At 37.6% G+C, this 13,134-nt stretch overlaps 2 pseudogenes; both read right to left on the bottom strand.

Annotated features, from left to right (window-relative positions):
• Nucleotides 1–1,192: 1,192 nt before the first annotated feature.
• LOC116876709 lies at nucleotides 1,193–4,744 on the bottom strand (annotated as a pseudogene).
• Nucleotides 4,745–12,163: 7,419 nt separating this feature from the next.
• Nucleotides 12,164–12,865, bottom strand: LOC116876730 (annotated as a pseudogene).
• Between the last annotated feature and the right edge of the window lie 269 nt (nucleotides 12,866–13,134).

Raw genomic sequence — 13,134 nt, 5'->3', positions numbered from 1 at the left:
TATACATGATGCCTGGAGGTACAACAGCTATCTTGTGCCCAAGAGAACAAAAACAAACCCACTAAGATTGGCAAAGAAAGAAGCCAAAGAACACTTGAATTCTTCATCAACTCCTTGAGAGACGGCACCATCCTTAAAGTTCCCACCGAAGGAGGGTTTATTATGGGGAAAAAATCCTATAGGTTTAAGCTATGTTCATTGACTCTTTGTTATGTACACTAAACATAATCTTAGCGAATTATTCATCTTGCTTTTTTCCACCTAATTTGGAATCAACCTTTTACTTCACCTTTAAAATCCAGCTCAAGGCTGGATAACTTGCATAGTCCTACCCTAAAACAGTATTTGGTATTTGGTATGAAGACCCTGTTCAGCTGCCTTCACACCAAATACCACCTTCTTTCATGCTTTATCTCACTGCATTGTTTTTAAATTTATGATCCTTTCTTCAGTAAACAACTTCTTGAGGGCAGGCATTATGCCTTTTATTTGACATTTTTGGCCCCTGCAATGCCAGGAATTTAAGCAGAGACCTGAAGTGGAACCAATTGGCTTACACAGTAGTAAGTACAGAGTAAAGCAATGATCTTGGCTTGAGCTATCTGGTTCAATGGTCTGGTAGAATGTCACATACAAGCTCAGTCATTGCAAATAATGGTTTTTCTGGCTGTCTGTTCTAGCACAGTAGAGTCATGTTGCAGGAATGGAAAAAGTAAGCACCACTTCTCACCAGGTTCTCCCTCATATCATAGGTCTCCCTCTGCCCCAGTGTTGGAGACTGTAGAGATCACTCACCAATAGGGAGGGACCCATCACTGTTCTCCAACTATAGCCAGGCTTGCCTGCACAGCAGTACCTGTGGATCTAGCCTGGATTCCTAGAAATCTGGCTCTGTCAGTGGCAGCTGGAGAGGGTAATAGGACCTTCTGCTAAATGAAGTTGAGTCAATGAATGGATGAACTGCAAGGGTCAGTTGCAAAGTGTGACAAGTTAATGACAACTCATTCAGACAGATGCTTTTGTCATTTAACTCCCAAACCTACTTGTGGCCAAACCTGTGGCCCTGAGAGGAAGCCACCTCCCATGGGAGAGAAGTCAATGGGGTGGGAGACCATATTCTCACCACCGAGTCTTTCCAGGAGCTAGGGCTTCAAGGCACAAGGCTCCTGGTTCCTTCTTCTCTCAACCACCCCTATTCACTTTCACTCTCACTCCTTGTGCTGCCATTGTTTCTGCTGCTGCTGCTTTTCCTTCCTCTTCTTCTCTTTCTTCATTTCTTCTTTTCCAGCAGCAGCAGCAGCAGCAGCAGCAGCAGCAGCAGCAGCAGCCAGTCTCCTTTACTTTCTAAACTGAGGGCAGGTCTCACTGTGTGAAGGAAGCTGAGGAGTTTCTTTCTTTTTCTAGAAGAATCCCTCATCGGGTCAGGCTTCTCAGATTCTGCTGATTTTTCCTCTTCCTTCTCCTCTTCCTCATCAGGCATCAGAGAATATTTAGTTCCTCATGGTTGCATAAAACGATCCTTTGTAAAGTAGTTTTTATAGGCACCTTGCTTGCAGGTGGTGTGCAGGACAGCCTTGAGGGTGATCTGTGCAGTGTAATCTTGGAAGGACTGCCTCTGTCTCTCTTCTTACTCAGTGATAACGTTGTTGGTGTCAGGGCCTTTCTCAGTGCTTTGGTTGACAACTTTCATGGAGCAGGATACATTTATCCTATCATTTTTCACCTGTCAGCCAATAAGCTTCCCCCTGACATTTTTTTCTCTGACTTCTGCTATCTCAGAGGGCTTATCCATGCAACAGGATGACATGTGAATTCGAAGGACCAGACCTTGCTTCCAACAGCCTGGGATTTTGATAAAAGTTTCATAGTCTGTCATAATAACAACCTCTGGCTGGAAAACAGTGTAGACAGCAGGCAAGTCCTCCATGGTCTTGGGTCTTCCTGAATTAATCCTTAATGTTCTATGGCTCCTCCATTTCTCTTCTGCTAAGGGTCCTTCAAGTATCTCTGTGTCAGCTCTTGGTCTCCTGGCCACAGCACTGTGTGAAACACCAAGACCCAGGCCTTATTTGGCACTTCTGTTGGCAATTTGGCAAGACTCAGTAAATGTTTGTTATACAGGTAGATGAACAAAACTTTCTAAATAGGATTTGTAGCATTGCAGTTTGTTATTGTTGTTCACAACAATTCTCTAAGTAACTAGCTTTATAGAATATGGCTGTATTGGCATAGTTCATTTTTCTTAGCACTACTGGAAGTAGCTGAGACATTGGACAGGAATTATTGCCAGTTATATTAAATACATTTAAGTAAAGTAAAACAACATCGTTTCATCTGTTCTTTATGAAATTGGCAAGCCCACTTTCTCTGTGGTGCCAAATTTTGGATATATATGTATTTTGTATCTGAAAAGTAGTTACACGCCTAAGGATGTGGGGGATCTTCCTGTTCAGATTTTTGTGATGTTTTGGCTCCCTAAAATTCTCATGCGATAAATGGAATTGTTCTTCTGGGATCCATCTTGTAACCACTGTATACTTGCTGTTCGGCTGTCTGTGTGATGCTAGGATGCGTTTATGACTATCACAAACCCTCACTGATTTTGCTTGAGAAGAAGTGAACTACTTTTCCTTTCTGCAGGAGTCATCACCTTTTCTCTCCACTACTGGAGTCTACTTTCATCTCTCCTCTTTCTTAACTCCTGTCTGAATTCATTTTTCAAATGACTCCAAGGGAAATCTCATATTTAGTAGCTCTTCAAGGGCAGAACCAATAGTTCTCAGTACCAGTCTCTTATAATATCCTAAGAACAGAATGAGAAGTGTGGGAGTTTTCTGAAATGGAGCATGGAGGACTGAAGGAATCTTCAATAAACTAATGCTTGCCTCCTATTTTCTTGATTTTTCAAATGTGGATCTTTTGGTGTATACATTTCTTTTAAGAGGCATGGCATATATTCTAATATACTGAGGAACTTTGTAGAGCAAATATAGACTCATGCACTTTTTTGACAAAGTAGAAACAAAATTGTAAATGTACTGTAAGTATACATATATATATATGCATATATATATTTAAAAACATATTTTCTACCTACAATTATGTAAAAATCAAGGAAATTGCCTTTCACAATGACACTGGGTGGATGTACATAGTGGTATATTTAAAATAAAACATGTCAGTTAGATAAACAAAATGCCATAATTATCAAAATGACATTGGGTCTGGAAATTAAAAAGTAAAAAAAAAAGTATTATATTCTAACAAGGAAAAGCTGTGGTGTGATGAGCAATATACTATACTAATGTTAGAATATTGTTTCTAAGAAAAAAAAAACAAGATTCTGAGTATATATTTAACTCTATGAAACTCAGGTTTGTAATCTATAAAATAGAATGAATATTTAATGTTAATAATTATTAATATTTAATGAGTATTTACTCTGCTTTTATCACAGAGTAATTGGAAGGATAATTAACATAATAAAAGTAAAAATGCTTTAATACCACCAAAGTGCTACAGATGTAGGCTTTATTTAATATAGTTAATAAAAACACATGCAGACAATATTATCACTGGAAAAAGCCAGAAATCAAGAAGTTTCAATTTGTTAGTTGTGGGGGAAAGTATATGCTATATGAGGGTAAAATTCTACATGTTAAAAGTTTAGCTTTTTGTGTTTATTTATTTTTTTATTATTATTTTTTAATATTATTTATTTATTTATTTGACAGAGATCACAAGTAGGCAGAGAGACAGGCAGAGAGAGAGGGGAAAGCAGGCTCCCTGCTGAGCAGAGAGCCCTATGCGGGGCTTGATCCCAGGACCCTGAGATCATGACCTGAGCTGAAGGCAGTGGCTTAACCCACTGAGCCACCCAGGTGCCCTGCTTTTTGTGTTTATTTAACAAAATATTGCAATAGTGTTTTTTCTCGAAGAATATCTGAAATTCAATTATGACCCAACAAACAGCTGCAGAAGATGCTTCTATATGGTTAAAAAGTTAAAAGTACAACAGAACATTATTAGAAAAAAATCAAATGGTAACAGAAAGCTAATAATGACCAGTTCCCATCCTACTCCCTTTCCTAGAAGCAAAGTTCTAATTCAGCTGTTTCTTTTGATGTCCAAATATATGTTTCCTTTTTTTTTTTTTAAGATTTTGTTTACTTATTTGAGAGACAGGGTGCTTGAGAGCATGAGCAAGGGGGAGGGGCAGAGGGAGAAGCAGACTCCCTGCTGAGCAGGGAGGCCTGTGGCTGTCCTGGGATCAAGACCTGAGCCTGAGCCTAAGGCAGATGCTTAACCAACTCAGCCACCCAGGCACCCTAAGGGAGTTTCTAAGAATTATATATTTCTAAGAATATTTTTGGGTTGATGACTTTTAGATTCTACCATTTGACTTTCTATAATAAAAATGAAGATTTAGCTTTTTAAAGCTCCCCAACACTCCTCCATTTCTCTCAACTTTATCCTATCAAACTGAAATTAAATCAAGGATCATTGCTCATTGATGTTTATGCAAATGCAGTTCCAATAGAGTCAAAATAATGCACAATGTGGCAAACCCTCACTTGCGAGGTTTTTGTATTGTACAATAATTGTCCTACTTCTCACATGCCCAGTTTGCTGTCTGAATATTTTTAATTTATACCTTTCCCTTTGTAGCTCTCCTTTCATTCCCCATAATCTAGATTGTTTCCAGGAGTTCCAGCAGTTACCTCACATTGAGGTCTCTCCTCATTGTCTTCCTGATTTCATCCTATATTTTCTGAATCCTATCTTTCTCTTTATTGATTTACTCATGTTTTTCAGGACTTCTCAAGAAAGTTTCATGGGAAGCAAATGTGTGGAAATTTGGCACATATGAAAATGCCTGATGTTCTTGTATCCTCCCATATGATGAGGGTTTGGCTTGGTGGAGTTTTAGTTTGAAAGCATTTTTCCCTCAAAGTTTCAGAGTACTTGCTCCACTGTCATTTAATATTTAGTGCTGCTTGTGAGAAATATCAGTCTTGCTCCTTTGTTTATGGCTTATTTCCTTTAAATTTCTGGAGACTTTAGAATTTTCTATTTATTATACGAAAATTTTATAATGTATACTCTGGTTATGGATCTGTTTTTATTCTTTTTTGCTGGATAGTGGAAGATTTTTTTTCAATTAGAAATGTATGTTCTTTATTTCAGGGGAATCCTCTTGATTTTTTCTTTAATACTCTTTTCCTTGGAATTTTCTTTATTCTTTATAAAACTATAATTTGTTGAATATTAAATTTTCTATATAGTATTTCTAAATTTCTTAATTTTTGCCCATAGTTTTCTTTGTTCTTTCTCTTTCTCTCTCCTCTTCTCTCTCTGCACATTCTATTTCCTTGATATTGTCTTTCAAATTTTCTACTTTAATTTTTTCAGCAATTATATTTTATGAAATAAAGAGTTATTTCTTGTTTTCTGATATTTTTCATTTCCAAAGTGTGGTGGGCAGATTTCTAAGATGGTCTCCAAAATTCTGGGCTTCTCATGTACATACCTTAAATGATTAACTCCTCTTGGGTGTGGGAGGAAACTATGAGTATGATGGTATATTGTTTTCTTGACCATATTACTTTACATGAAAGAAAGCATTTTGCACAAGTAATTAAGTTATTGATCAGCAGACTTTGACTTAATTAAAAGGAAGACTGTAGTAGGTAGGCTTGAGGTAATCAGTTTGAGTCCATAAAAGGGAGCCCATTGGTCAGTGATAGAAGTCAGAGATCTGTATTCCTGCTGGTTTAGTAGCATTCAGGTTAAAAATGGGTTATGGGGGAGGGGGTGCCTGGGTGGCTCAGTGGGTTAAGCCTCTGCCTTCGGCTCAGGTCAAGATCTCCAGGTCCTGGGATAGTGCCCTGCATAGGGCTCTCTGCTCAGCAGAGAACCGGCTTCCCCGCCCCCCACCCCCGCCCCGCCCCCCCCACCTGCTGCTCTGCCTACTTGTGATCTCTCTCTGTCAAATAAATAAACAAAATCTTAAAAAAAAAATGGGTTATGGGGACCATCTGAGAAGGAACTGTTGGGTGCTCTCTAGGAAATGAGAAAGAGCTAGCTTCTCTCTTTTGCTGATCTATGGCTAGCAAAAAAATCAGAGATCTCACTCAGTCCTATAATCACAAGGAAGTGAATTCTTTCACCAGCCAGTTGGCTTGGAAGAGGAGTCTGAATTTCAAATAAGACTCCAGACCTGGCCAACTCCTGACCACAGCCTTGCAAGACCCTGAGCAGAGCTACTGTAAGGTAATAAATTTGTGTTGTTTAAAGCCACAGGTTTGTGGTAATTTACCCCACAGCAACAGAAAACTAATACACACAGCAACTTGTTCTTCTTTTGTGGATGGATTATCTTTCTCACCCACCTTCCCTCCATTAGTTCATTTGTTCTTTATTTTAGGCTCTTTTTGAGTTAAAAGCTCTCATCAAATAGTGGTTATTTTTAGCCTTCCTTATGTTTAAATGTGAGACATTAGGAAGGGAATCAGGCACCTGAGTGAAGCCTTGTGACAAACAAGATTTCCATTTAGGTAGATACAACCAGAGATATGGAGATGTTTTCTCTATTCCTATAGAATTTCTCTGTAGAGAAATGTATGAAACTCTGGCTGAGTGCGTAGGGCCTGCCTGGCTATCAGAATTCCCCCTGTGAGATGGGCAAGGAAGTCTGAGTGTTGACAAACTTAGAAGCTATCAGTTAAGTTCTGTTTTCAGTCCTGAGCCAATTTCTACTATGACCATAAGCACTTTACATATTTGAGGAAATGCCTCAGATTCATCTTGCCTAGAGGGTAAATGTTTGGTTGCCAGTGTGTATCTGTGTGTGGCCACTTTAAGTATTGACCTGAAACAAATCTCCTTTGCCATGTGAGGCCTCCAAGCTGCCATCCATTGTGCATTTGGCTGACTTCCGAGACCTCCTCACGTCTGAGCCATAAATCAGTTCTATTCAACTTTGTATTCCCTTATACACATACTTTCGATAATAGGGTTGATAAAAATGATCCATTTTTTTAAAATGGAAATTAACAGAAAACATACTACTAAATGCAGTTTACTGTGCTGTGGAACTTTGCTAAGATTATTTTTATGCACGTAGAGGTTTACATTGCGAAAGAATTGAACTGAGGGAGGAGAGAAAAACTGATTTTTTGTTTTATTTTATTTATTTACTTTTCTTTTCTTTTCTTTTTCTTTTTTTTAAGATTTTATTTATCTATTTGAGAGAGAGAGAGGACAAGTAGGGGAGAGGGAGAAGCAGCCTCCCCACTGAGCAGGGAGCCTAATGTGGCTTGATCCCTGCATCCTGGAATCAGGACCTGAGCCCAAGGCAGACATTTAACTGACTGAGCCACCCAAACACCCCCTGATTTTTAAAATATGGTTTGGAATATGTATTTGATAAATATGATTTATTCTATACATTTGTGGTTTTGAGGGTAGCTGCAAAAATAATAATGACTGTGGGGCACTGGGTGGCTCAGTGGGTTAAGCCTCTACCTTTGGTTCGGGTCATTGTCTCAGGGTCCTGGGATCGAGCCCCACATCGGGCTCTCTACTCGCCAGGGAGCCTGCTTCCCCCTCTCTCTCTGCCTGCCTCTCTGCCTACTTGTGATCTCTCTCTGTCAAATAAATAAATAAAATCTTTAAAAAAAAATAATGACTGATATCTGAGGGATTCAGTTGTCACAACTCCTTTCCCCTTCAGCTGTTGTCTGGCTAAAGGCAGCGGAGTATTTAGCTGAGGGCCCCTTCACCAAGGGTAACCAAAGTTTGTTGCCAACTATTTCACTCCTTCCATTGTTTACCACTCCCTCCTGCTCAAAGGGCAGTTTTCTTTTCTCTCTCTCTTTTTTTAAGGTTTTATTTATTTATTTGACAGACAGAGATCACAAGAAGGCAGAGAGGCAGGCAGAGAGAGAGGGGAAAGCAGGCTCCCTGCTGAGCAGGATTGATGCAGACTCAATCCCAGGACCCTGAGATCATGACCTGAGCCGAAGGCAGAGGCTTTAACCCACTGAGCCACCCAGGCACCCCAAATGGCACTTTTCTTGATGAAACAGAAGTGAGGCTGCTAAGGCTGCTCTGTTTATGAATGGTCTCTCATTGAGTCACAAAAAATTCTCCACTTACGCAGCTGATTAATCAGCCCCCAGGTAAGGAATTGCTTAACTGTTAAGGAAATGTTAGCTACTGTCTCTGCCTTCTAGTTGAGATAGAGGAAGAATTAAAAAAAAAAATTAAAGTCATAAAAGTGCTCTAATAACTTAGAAAAAAAGTCTATGGTTCTACATGAAGAAATCATAAAATAAATTCATAGGAACTGTGTTAAGGAAGATGTAAATATCAGAGGTGTGAAAAACTCTTCGTGCCCCAGCCCCAAGTCCTAATGAAAGCTACAGGGATGCAGGCATATGTATATAGGCATTTAGAGATTAAGCTACTACTATAGTGATATAAGTGAATTGGTAGATTTGTATAAATGAATAATGAGATTTTAAAGTGGAAAGATTACATGAAAAAGGGTGAGATTTGAGCAGAGATTAATAATGTGTGATGAGTTACAAATATAGTGTGTATTATTGTCATATTCCTTGTGTGTGAAGATAAGATCTATATCTTCATAACAGCAAACAAAGAGGATTTGGGTTTATATTCAGGAATTCTCTAAGATAAAGAAAAACTGACAATAATTGTTTCTAAATTAACGTGAAACTCAGTCTTATTTCCAAAGAGCTTTTAGATCTTGAGGAACTATTGATCTAGAATACATTTGAATTGCTCACTTATTTCAACTATGTTTCTGGATTTTTGAAAATATGATATAACATTCACATTATTATTGCTTTTTTGGAGTGAGGGAGAAGTAGTTATTATTGTTAATATTAGTAATAACAAAGTTGTGATTGCAGAAGACAAGATCAGAAAGGTTAGCAAAAGTAAGAATCACATTTTATTTATTCATTTGGCTTATTAAAAAATACCTATTGTAAGAGCTTATAGGCAGATATATAATATAAACCTGTAATTACAGGTTAAAATATACATGTAATAAGGACCCAGTAAATATGAAAAAAAGAAAAAAATATATAAAAATATACTAAATGCCCAAACCAGATTAAGTACTAGGAAAAACAGATTAGGTGGTAACTGATGTATAAATTCTAAAACATATTACTTAAGTGTCCACCTTTCCTCAGGAAGAGAATTCTAAGCTTTTTATCCTGCTTATAGGTGATTTTGTATTTTTCTCTTTGAAATATGCTCAGGGATATTTTGTTGGGTTATTTTGAGCATATATTATAAATAACTGGATAGAATAATACCATCTTTTTTTTCACGTGCTGATAACCAGTTACTAAACACCATGCAAAACAGAAGACCTAGTAATAAATTGGTTAGTGAAAAGATGAAAAATCTGTTCTGTGAGGGAAACTATTTACCTAGGTTGGGTGAATGATCCCTTCCATGCAGCTTTAAGTATGTTTATTCTTTTCCAGTACCCTGAAGAGCAATATTCAGGCGCCCCCCACAAAAGCAAATTAAATTCATAGGGGATGACACTATCTTTCAGAGCTTCATCATTTTATTTGTCACATTAAGACTCCTCAAATACTTAGGCAACTTTGTCAGTGACTTGGCCAACCTTAAATTAATGATGGCAATAGATTATTTCATGTTTTGCCTTCATCTTCTTTCTTTTTCTCTAACCCTTTACTAAGACTGATTCTCTAAAGAGCTGGGCACCTCAAACAGATTTACAGCTGACACTAAAAAAAATGTAAATCCTTTATGGGGTCAAATGTGCTTACAACTAACTTTTTGCTTTTCCCTCATTTTATAAATGCCCTCATCATACAGAACATAGAACTAGACCATATGGAATCATGGAAGGTGGATGTAATAAAATTCCTTTTACATGGACATTTTCTTTTGTGGATAATAGTTCTTTTTTGAAAAATCTATAATACCTCTTGAAAAAAAAGTTTAAATAGTTGCTTGTTTATCAACCATTAAGGATGTGGAATTCAAGTGACATGAATAGCTTTTAAAGCCCTAGTCCCAGGAAATCAAGGATTCTATATTTGTGTATCTCCCATTAGGGAGCTACACATCAGCAACTTTTTTTTTTTTTTTTTTTTTGCATAGAAAAAAACTATTGCATTAATGACCTGGTATTGTAATGTATATGAATTGTGACTTGTTAGAAATTAATTTGCACACATATTGCTAGTTAACTAGCCTTTAGTTTTATCTTAAAATATTTACTATATTTGAAGCTAATAGAACTGTTTACTTAATATAGTGAGTGTTTTATAAAGTATCCTAGAATTCAGACTTTTTACAAAATCAGACTTGGCAAAAATTCCATTATTCTGAATTAACAAGTTTTTAAATTGATCTTTTTCATTTACTAATTCTAAAACATATATTGGACTCTGTATTCATCAGATCCTGTTGGATATATGCTGAGTGGATCTCAGTCCTTTCCCTCAGACGAATTCTTGTCTGCTTTGGGAGATACAGGTAGATAAATGATGTGAAAATTGCAGGGCAAATCCAGTGGGGCACATAGGCTGGAAGTTCAGGAATGTATCTGCAGAGGAAGCACCTTCTTTGTTGAAATTTAAGGACTGACTGATTTTCTGGGTATACAGTGGTTAGAAGGACATTGCATTCAAAGAAGTCATATGCAAAGGAATCAGGGAATCAAAAAAGAAATCTGAAGAAACTTACATGAAATGATAAAAATCACTGATAAAGTAATATAGAAATAATACTACTTAATGCCTAGTTAACCTAGAATGTAAGGTTTGAGTAGATGGAATTGAGACCAGAGTTTGGTAGGATTAATGGTGAAGGTTTCTAAAGGTAGCCTTTCCAACAGACCAAAAGGATATCAAAACTTCAGGTGAGTTTGAAATGTTTTATAATTTAAATGAAAATTCAAAATAGCCACAGAAAGGAACTAGAATGTTTCAGGTATATAAAGTATCAGTCCAGGAAGTGAGAAAATAACCAGTCTATTTTTAAAGCCAAAACAGTTAATTGAAGTGAAATGACTTACATTGGGGTGCACATACCCCTTCAAGTCTATATTTTTGTATCCTTTGGGTAAATACATAGTAGTGCAATTGCTGGATTAGAGAGTAGTTCTATTTTTAACTTTTTGGGAGACTCCTTACTGTTTTCCAAAGTGACTGCACCAGTTTGCATTCGCACCAATAGGGCAAAAGGGTTCACCTTTCTCTGCATCCTCGCCACCATCTATCATTTCCAGAGTTATTAATTTTAGCCATTCTGACAGGTGTGAGGTGGTATTTCATTATGATTTTCATTTGTATTTCTTGATGATCATTAATGTTGAGCAACTTTTCATGTGTCTGTTAGTCATCGGGATGTTTTTGGAAAAATGTTTATTCATGTCTCTGCCCATTTCTTATCTGGATTATTTGTTTTTTAGGTGTTGTGTTTGATAAGCTCTTTATAGATTTTGGATACTAACCCTTTATCAGATATGTCATTTGCAAATACTTCTCCCATTCTGCTAGCTGTCTTTTGGTTTTGTCAACTGTTTGGTTTGCTGTGCAGAAGCTTTCTATCTTGTTCAAGTCCTAATGGTTCATTTTTTATTTTGTTTCCCCTACCTCAGAAAACATATCTAAAATATATATAAAATACAAAACAAATATTGCTATAGCTGATGTCAAAGTGGTTGCCACCAGTGTTCTCCTCTAGGATTTTGATGGTTTCCTATGTTGTATTTAGGTCTTTCATCAATTTTGAATTAATTTTTGGTGGTGTAAGAAAGTTGTCCAGTTTCATTTTTCTGCATGTTCCTGTCTTGTTTTCCCAACATCATTTGGAGGTTTTTTTTTTCTTTTTTTAAGATTTTAGTTATTTATTTGACAGAGAGATAGAGCACAAGTAGGCAGAGTGTTAGGCAGAAGAAGAGGGAGAATCAGGCTCTCCACTGAGCAGCGAGCCTGATGCAGGGCTCGATCCCAGGACCCTGGGATCATGACCTGAGCTGAAGGCAGTTGCTTAACCAAGTGAGCCACCCAGGCACCCTGAGTTTTCCCAACATCATTTGTTGAAGAGATTGTTCTTTTTCCATCCTTGAGGATTCAGAGCTTCAGTGGACCATGAGCGCTCCCCCTGAATAACTCACTGAACTGTCTTGCCAGTTTCTACACTGGCCTGACTGGGCATAATTCAAAAAGGAAAGGCTCATATTGATTTTGTTCTTCTGGAGCTCTGTGATAGCATTTAATAACACCACAATGGGACGTCTTCCACATACAGGATCATGGTATTTCTTCAAGTAATTGCTAAAAGATACAGGATCTGGTTGTTCTATCATACTCACATTCATCTTATCTAGATGTTCAATTGATCTATAAATCTCCCCTGAGATTCATCATAGTAACTGTAATGGAAACTTAGACCCCAATGGCCAAAATCAGAAGAAACCACAAAGAGATTACTAGGATCCCCTAGATATTTACTGAAGAGTTTTTTGAATTCCTGTTCTTTTGACTCAGTCAGAGCTCCATCCAGTACAGGAATAATGTAAACTCATCCTTATGGCTTTCCATGGCTTTAGCTGTATAAGGCAAAAGCATTTCAATACTGTGCTCATCTTCATCTCTCTGCAGAGGCCTGTGTTCAAACACTCCTGTCTTTCATAATTCTTCATAAATCTTTTGGTCAATACAAAGGACATACAGAGGTGTCTGAAGGCCCAAGGATGAAAATTCTCTGGGTAACAGATGGATCCACTTGTTTGTAAGCATGAGCAGCACAAGACCCACAGTATGGATATCCTGCATGGGGTGCAATAATAGCTTTAGCAGGTCTTTTATAGTCTGTACTTGTGAGAGCCAACCTTCTAGCTGTGATCCCGAAGCTGTGAAGCTCCTAGCATGTGAGCTCCTAGGAAGGTCCTAGCTTCCCAGCAGACCACTTAGTTGGACATCTTGGTGCCTGTGTCACCTATGGTGCCCAAGGATGAATCTATATCCCTCACTTTCAATCTGGAGATGTCTTTATGTCTAAAATAATTCTCTTGTAGGCAGTACATTGATGGGTCTTATTTTTTTAATC

This window comes from Lontra canadensis, unplaced genomic scaffold (assembly GCF_010015895.1).
Source record: "Lontra canadensis isolate GAN:19392208 unplaced genomic scaffold, GSC_riverotter_1.0 scaffold47, whole genome shotgun sequence".
Taxonomy (NCBI): Eukaryota; Metazoa; Chordata; class Mammalia; order Carnivora; family Mustelidae; genus Lontra; species Lontra canadensis.
This window is presented reverse-complemented; position numbering and strand designations above follow the sequence as displayed.